General features: G+C 38.9%; 1 non-coding gene across 1 annotated transcript; it reads left to right on the top strand.

Moving 5' to 3' along the window:
- Positions 1–7,929: 7,929 nt before the first annotated feature.
- On the top strand, positions 7,930–8,036 carry LOC119530750. Its single transcript, XR_005216131.1, has one exon. It is a non-coding gene; the product is annotated as a U6 spliceosomal RNA (small nuclear RNA).
- The last annotated feature ends 296 nt before the right edge of the window (positions 8,037–8,332 follow it).

Here is an 8,332-nt window from a genome sequence, read left to right as displayed (position 1 = left end):
AACTTCTATACACTGCTGGTGAGAGTGTAAAGTGGTGCAGCTGCTCTGGAAGACAGTTTGCTCCTCAAAAGGTTAAATGTGGAGTTACCACATGATCCAGTTATGTCCACACAAAAACTAGTACATGACTGTTCATAGCAGCATTACTCTTTTTTTTTTTTAATTTTTTTTTTAATTTTTATTGAGATTGTTCAGATACCATACAATTATCCAAAGATCCAAAGTGTAGAATCACTTGCCCCTGGGTACCCTCATACAGCTGTGCATCCATCACACTTAATTTTTGTTCAATTTTTGGAAACTTTTCATTACTCCAGACAAGAAATAAAGATGAAAAAAGAAAAAAAGAAAAGGAAACTCTAAACCTCCCCTATCCCTAACCAACCCCCCTCAGTTGTTGACTCCTAGTATTGATATAGTACATTTGTTACTGTTTATGAAAAAATGTTGAAATACTACTAACTGTAGTATATAGTTTGTAATAGGTATATAGTTCTTCCCTATATGCCCCTCTATTACTAACTTCTAATTGTATTGTCATACATTTGTTCTGGTTCATGTAGTGATTTCTAGTATTTGTACAGTTGATCATGGACATTGCCCACCATAGGATTCAGTTTTATACATTTCCATCTTTTGACCTCCAACTTTCCTTCTGGTGACATATATGACTCTGAGCTTCCCCTTTCACCTCATTCACACACCATTCGGTGCTGTTAGTTATTCTCACATCTTGCTACCAACACCCCTGTTCATTTCCAAACATTTAAGTTCATCCTAATTGAACATTCTGCTCATACTAAGCAAGAGCATCTACATTTCTTCCACAAGGCAGGAGGGAGAGTCACATAAGGTAGAGAGGCAGAAGAAAGAGGAAACAAAAAAAAAAAATGACAGCTAGGAAGCAGCAAAAGGAAAAATAACCTTAAATCAAAGTAGAATAAAGAATCAGACAATACCACCAATGTCAAGTGTCTAACATGCCTCCCCTATCCCCCCCTCTTATCTGCATTCACCTTGGTATATCACCTTTGTTACATTAAAGGAAGCATAATACAATGATTCTATTAGTTACAGTCTCTAGTTTATGCTGATTGCATCCCTCCCCCAATGCCTCCCCATTTTTAACACATTGCAAGGTTGACATTTGCTTGTTCTCCCTCGTAAAAGAACATATTTGTACATTTTATCACAATTGTTGAATACTTTAGATTTCACCAAGTTACACAGTCCCAGTCGTTATCTTTCCTCCTTTCTTGTGGTGTCTCACATGCTCCCCATCTTTCTCTCTCAACCATATTCATAGTTACCTTTGTTCAGTGTACTTACATTGTTGTGCTACCATCTCCCAAAATTGTGTTCCAAACCACACACTCCTGTCTTCTATCACCCTGTAGTGTTCCCTTTAGTATTTCCTGTAGGGCAGGTGTCTTGTTCACAAAGTCTCTCATTGTCTGTTTGTCAGAAAATATTTTGAGCTCTCCCTCATATTTGAAGGACAGCTTTGCTGGATACAGGATTCTTGGTTGGTGGTTTTTCTCTTTCAGTATCTTAAATATATCACACCACTTCCTTCTTGCCTCCATGGTTTCTGCTGAGAGAGCTCCACATAGTCTTATTAAGCTTCCTTTGTATGTAATGGATTGCTTTTCTCTTGCTGCTTTCAGGATTCTCTCTTTGTCTTTGACATTTGATAATCTGATTATTAAGTGTCTTGGCGTAGGCCTCTTCATATCTCTTCCCTCTTCATATCTCTTCTGTTTGGAGTATGCTGTGCTTCTTGGATCTGTAATTTTATGTCTTTCATAAGAGATGGGAAATTTTCATTAATTATTTCCTCTATTATTGCCTCTGCCCCCTTTCGCTTCTCTTCTCCTTCTGGGACACCAATGATACGTACATTATTGTACTTTGTTTCATCCTTGAGTTCCCGGAGACGTTGCTCATATTTTTTCATTCTTTTCTCCATCTGCTCCTTTGCGTGTAGGCTTTCAGGTGTTTTGTTCTCCAGTTCCTGAGTGTTTTCTTCTGCCTCTTGAGATCTGCTGTTGTATGTTTCCATTGTGTCTTTCGTCTCTTGTGTTGTGCCTTTCATTTCCATAGATTCTACTAGTAGGTTTTTTGAACTTTTGATTTCTGCCGTATACATGTCCAGTGCTTCCTTTACAGCCTCTATCTCTTTTGCAATATCTTCTCTAAACTTTGAATTGATTTAGCATTAGTTGTTTAAATTCCTGTATCTCAGTTGAAGTGTACGTTTGTTCCTTTGACTGGGCCATAACTTTGTTTTTCTTAGTGTAGGTTGTAATTTTCTGTTGTCTAGGCATGGTTTCTTTCCTTGGTTATCCAAATCAGGTTTTCCCAGACCAGAACAGGCTCAGGTCCCAGAGGGAAGAAATATTCAGTATCTGGTTTCCCTGTGGGTGTGTCTTAGAAAATTGCTCCACCCTTTGATGCCTCGGGTCACTGTGCTTTTTTGCCCAGCAGGTGACGCCTGTTAGCCTATAATTCTTGACTGGTGTCAGGAGGTATGACCGTGTTCCCCCAGGCTCTGGGGTCTGGTTCTGAATGGAAAGGGCCCCACCCTTTTCCTCCTAGAGAAGACAGACCCCTCAGGTGGAGGTCATTAGCATTTCAGTGGTCTCGCTCTCTGCTTGTGGTGTCTCCACCCTTCCCAGAGTCACAGCCCTGGAAACTGAAAATGACTGGGGCTTTCTCCACTGAGCCAAAAAAGAAACAGATAGTCCCCTTCAGACCCAGTCCAAGGCGACCCTCCGGCTCTCCCAGGTCAGTCGTCACCCAAAGCCTCTGTCTGTTTTTTGGGGCTGCGTACCTGTAGTGAGCAGTTCACACTCGCTACTTAAAACCCCCGTTGGAGCTCAGCTGAGCTATATTCACTTGCTGGGAGAGAGCTTCTCTGTGGCACCACGCGGCTCCGCAGCTCGGGCTATGGGGGAGGGGGTCTCCCGACCTGGTTCCGCAGGTTTTACTTACAGATTTTATGCTGTGTTCTCAGGCATTCCTCCCAATTCAGGTTGGTGTATGATGAATGGATGGTCTCGTTTGTCCCCCCACAGTTATCCTGGATTATTTACTAGTTGTTTCTGGTTTTTTGTAGTTGTTCCAGGGAGACTACTTAGCTTCCACTCCTCTCTATGCTGCCATCTTGCCCGAGAGCCTAGCAGCATTACTCTTAAGAGCCAAAAAGGGAAAACAGTGCAAATGTCCATCAAATGTGGTATATCCATATAAGGGAATATTTTATCCATATAAGGGAATATTTTGTCCATAAAAAGGAATGAAGTACTGATACATGCTACAACCGGATGAATCTTGAAAACATTATGCCAGGTGAAAGAAGCCAGTTGCAAAGGACCACATACTGCATGATTCCATTTATATGAAATGTTCAGAAAAAGCAAATTCATAGAGATGGTAGGTAGATTGGTGGTTGCCAGGGGCTGCAGGATGAAGAGAATGTTGAGTGCTAGCTAATGGTTATGGGGAATGATAAAAATGTTCTAAAATTGATTGCATTGTTGGTTGCATAACTCTGAATATACTAAAAAACATCAACTTGTACATTTAAAATGGATGAGTTTTCAGGTGTATGAATTATATCTCAATAAAGCTGTTACTAAAAAGATCTGCTAACACTGCACTCTAAAAATGTATTCAGAAGAAATGATGTGATGTCTGGGATTTGCTTCAAAATAATCCATTAATGTGGGCTGGGGTGTAGATGAAACAAGGTGGGCACTGATTTAATAATTGTTGAAACTGAGATATCAGTTTAAGGGGGTTCGTTATACTTTTTTCTCTACTTTTCTATATGTTTGATGTTTTCCACAATAAACATTAACAATGCATATATGTATTTGTTTAAGGACCTTCAGTTCTAGAGTCATTTATTATTAGAGTATAACCATGAGATTTGGAAATACCACAGGTGAAACCCTGGCCTCCAGAGGCAGACTGCATGTTTTACAGCATGGCTTTATGTGTTACCTTGGGCTAGCCATGTAACTTCTTCATGCATCAGTTTCCTCATCTATAAAATGGAATGCTTAAGATACTGCTTGGTACTTAGTAAGCATTATATAAATTCACCTTTTATTTTAAAAAAGGGGGAGGGGGGAAAAAAACCTTGACAAAATGGTAATACCTGTTGCGAAGAGAGAGAATTCCAAATCTGATGAGTAGTTTGAAGCCATAAGTTTATGATGTTATTCCCACCACACTCATTTTAATGAATCAAGAAGAGGACAGGACATAGTGATGCAAACATCCCCTGAAAAAGCCTCCCCAGAGATTTAGTGAGTAAAAGAACAAATCCCACTTGTTTAGAACTCTCAAGGACAGTAGAGACTGAAGAAGGACTCCACAAATGCTGAATCAAAGAAAGGAAAATCTCAAAATTCCATCCCAGATTGCTGGTTGGTACCCATTCTCCTGCCCCCCCCCACCACCACCACCACACACAGTCAGTCCTGTGGAGATTGGAAGTCACCAGAGGCAGCATGGCCTGGATGCCCTCCACTGTGGATGGAGACTGTAGAGTAACTCACAGTAGTGTTAGAACTCCACACATAACAAGGCACAGGGACCTAATTCCATAAAGACCCAGGGCTGAACACAAGCTGCTGAGGAGTGCTGCATACAAAAGAATCCTCAGAGGCAAAAAAAAAAAAAAAAAAAAAAAAAAAAAAGGGAGACACAGGCTGGTAAGAACTGTTTCAATCAGCTGAACCACCTAAAGGCAAAACAAATTTTTCTGAAGTGACCCACCTTTCAAGCTGGACCCCATCTGGCTCCACAGGGTGGGATACCATAAGGGAGAAGAAACCAGAGACTAAAAAGCCTTAGGGGGAAAAAAAGAAAAAAAGAGGGGAAGTTCAGCTGAAATTCTTTAAGATGCAATGGGTTCTAGAACTGAAAAGTGTAAGGAAAATAAAATGGGGCACTGAGTGAGTGAGAGAATTTAAACAAATCATAGGAGCTGGGGAGAAAATTTTACACAGAAACAAACAACAGTTCAAGATTCCCAGAGAAGGAATGGGAAAGGAAGCTCTCCCCTGGAGGTGAAACAAGTGCATATGAAGTGCAATCTCAAAAATTATACTGGATATCCAGGGCAAGAATTGACTGAAGAAGAGTTGAGAAAATCTGAACTGTTAAAAATGGGTTATTCTAAACATCTAAAATAAGTTAGACCAGGCATCAAAGAAGGGTCTTAACACAAAGACAACAATAATACCCTAGACAAAAGGGAGAAATGGACCTTCAGAGTTAACTCACCAGGATAATAAGATGCCTAGACATCAGCAAAAAATTACAAGCCATACTAAGAAACAGGAAGCTATGGCTCAGACAAGGGGGCAAATTAAAACTTCAAAGGAAACTCTGAAGTTGGAAAAACTAATCAAAGATGTTAAAAAAAATCTCCTAAATCACTTCAAGGAGATGAAGGAAAATATGCATGAAGAGATAAAGGATATTAAGAATACAATGAGCATAAAGAATTTAAAAGCATAAAAAGAAACAGAAATTATGGGGATGAAAAGCACAATAGTAGAGATTAAAAATACACTAGAATTCTGTGAACAACTGTACACTTTCATTGTATGTTATATGATTATATCTCAATAAAATTGCATTAAAAATACACTAGAGGCATACAATAGATTTGAACAGGCAGGAGAAAGAATCAGTGAACTAAAAGCTGGTTATGCATTTATAGTCTGAAGGCCATGAAAATGTCCAAATTAAGGCATCAACACAAGTATACCTTCACTGGAGGGAGGCCAATGGCATCTGGAAAACCTCTGTTAGTTGTAAGACATGGCTGGTGTCTGCTGATCCCAGGTTATAGTTCCAGCTTCTCTCTGAGCTCCTGTGCATTCTGCAAAATGTTGCTCTTGGAGTGTTTGAATAGCTTATTTCTGTACTTCCCTCCTACTAAAGCACTGCCCTTTAAAATTGATCCACGTGGCTATTGATCATTCCACATGAGCATTCCTAATCCATGGAAGTGGAGTGATTCAGGAAAAGGGCTGGGAATTACTTGAACTTCACTTCACCTACAGAATCCTCATGACAAACCAAAGATCTGGGATTCATGCTCAGCTCTGGTTTTGCTTGTTGTGTGAATTGGATCACTCCATCAATTAGTGCCTTACCTTGTGTTAATATTATTCCTACTTTTTAGGAATCTTAAAAGAGGACCTTGAGAAAATCATGACTGTAGTGCTTTATAGCTGAGAGTCATGTTATAAAAATATAATAATTTTTTTTTTCATGGGAAGGTTTATGATTAAGAAAAGTGCATGATGAGTATATAACTGTACATTAGGGACAGGAGAGGAGAAATAGGGCCAGAAATTGTTAGAAAGCAGCCAACAGGGAGAAGACAAAAACATTGGGAGGGAAGATAAAGGAAACTTGGAATCAAAGCATAATATATATACATACATATATACATACATATATATATATATATATATATATATATATATATATATATATATATATGTATTTTCCTAAATTGTAATATAGATAGTGAAATAATATCTGTAAAGTGCTTGGCTGTGAGTTGGCACACAAAAAATATTAATCTATTTCCCTTCTTAAACTTTAAAGATAGGGGAGCAGATGATCTTTGGATGTCTTCACAACTGTAGACTCCTAGATTCAATGAAAGGGACTAAAATAGGTGTAATAATAATAATAGCTATGATATTTGGAGGACTTATAATGTGCCAAGTACCGTATATATGTTACTCCTTATATAATAACCATTTAAAGCAGGTGTTATCATTCTCGTTTTATAGAGGTGGAAATTGCATCTCAGAAAAACTAAGAAATTTGCCCAGGTCAAGTGGTCATTAAATGGTAGATAGAGACCCACTCATGTCTGACCGATTCCCCTGACCGGCCAGAGCTGCAAGTTAGCACTATGCAGGAATGGCAGACTGATGCTGAAGAACTGCTTTTACAACTGAGAGAGAGAGAGAGAGAGAGAGAGAGAGGGAAGCTTCCGAGTTTCTGTTGAGATTCATAATCAGGCAGTGTTCTGTGTCTCACTCCGCCTTTAAGCACCCACGTGATAGAAGGAACAGAGCTTGGAAATGGGAGACTTTGCTAAGTGCTCTGCTCTAAGTCTCTTCTGGGACGTCGAGTGAAAACATCAGGATCCTTGGGAGAGTTATGATATGTGGATAGACAAAAGAAAGCTAATATTCCTTCTGTTTCTGACATAAACCTCTTCACAGAAAGTGTAGAAAGTTTTGACCCCCCTCCTTTCTTTTCTTCCTTACCCCCTCCCTCCCTCCTTCCTTCCCTTCTTGTTTCCTTCCTTGTAAAGATATTGTATTTGAACCACTAATATACACAGGGTAACAATTTTTAGATATATTGAAACAGCTGTATTTCAATTTAAGAGAGCCTGGGAAGGAGAATTGCTTTTATGACAAAAGCCAACCATGTATAAACAAATTGCTAAGGCTGTGCTGGCTCACTGGCTAAATTGACAAAAATCTGTTTTCAGCCAAGTGAGGGGCCAGACAGACTTGGGTTCAAGTAATTGCTCTGCCACTTACTAGCTGAGAGATGATGGGGAAGTTATGTATCTTTTCAAAACTCAGTTTTCTCATCTATGAAGTGGGATGATTATAATACCCTCCTCCCAAGTCTGCTTTAGGAATCAAAGAAGATAATACAAAGCACTGACAGAATGCATAGTAAGCCTCAATGTGAAGATATTATTATGATTGTTATTATATTGTTATTTATGTAGTTAACCTACATGCAGGGCAAAGGAGCTTATATTCAATGGCATTTTTTCAGGTCCTAGAGTTTACATGCTTTTGTAATAGGCTATTAAAATGGAAATTTGGGATGAAGAAATATAGGTACTAAACTCTATCATGAGTGCTCACTTCAGCAGCACATATACTAAAATTGGAATGATACGGAGAAGATTAGCATGGCGCCTGCACAAGGATGACACACAAATTCATGAAGTGTTTCATATTTTTTATTCTTATTTTTATTCTTTGGAGTAAAATGTTCAAAAATGTTCAAAATGTTCAAAAATTGTGGTGATTAATGCACAACTATGTGATGATACTGTGAACCATTGATGGTACACTTCAGATGATTGTATGGTATGTGAATATATTGATCAAATTGCATTTTAAAAAAAAGAACATGGCCTTCAAGCCCTTGATCTTGGGGCTTGCCTTTCTGAAACGTATCTCTGCAAAGAAGCTAAGCCTACTTACAATTTTGCCTAAGAGTCACCCTCAGAGAACCTCTTTTGTTGCTTGGATGT

Source organism: Choloepus didactylus, chromosome 3, assembly GCF_015220235.1.
Source record: "Choloepus didactylus isolate mChoDid1 chromosome 3, mChoDid1.pri, whole genome shotgun sequence".
In the NCBI taxonomy this organism is placed as follows: domain Eukaryota; kingdom Metazoa; phylum Chordata; class Mammalia; order Pilosa; family Megalonychidae; genus Choloepus; species Choloepus didactylus.
This window is presented reverse-complemented; position numbering and strand designations above follow the sequence as displayed.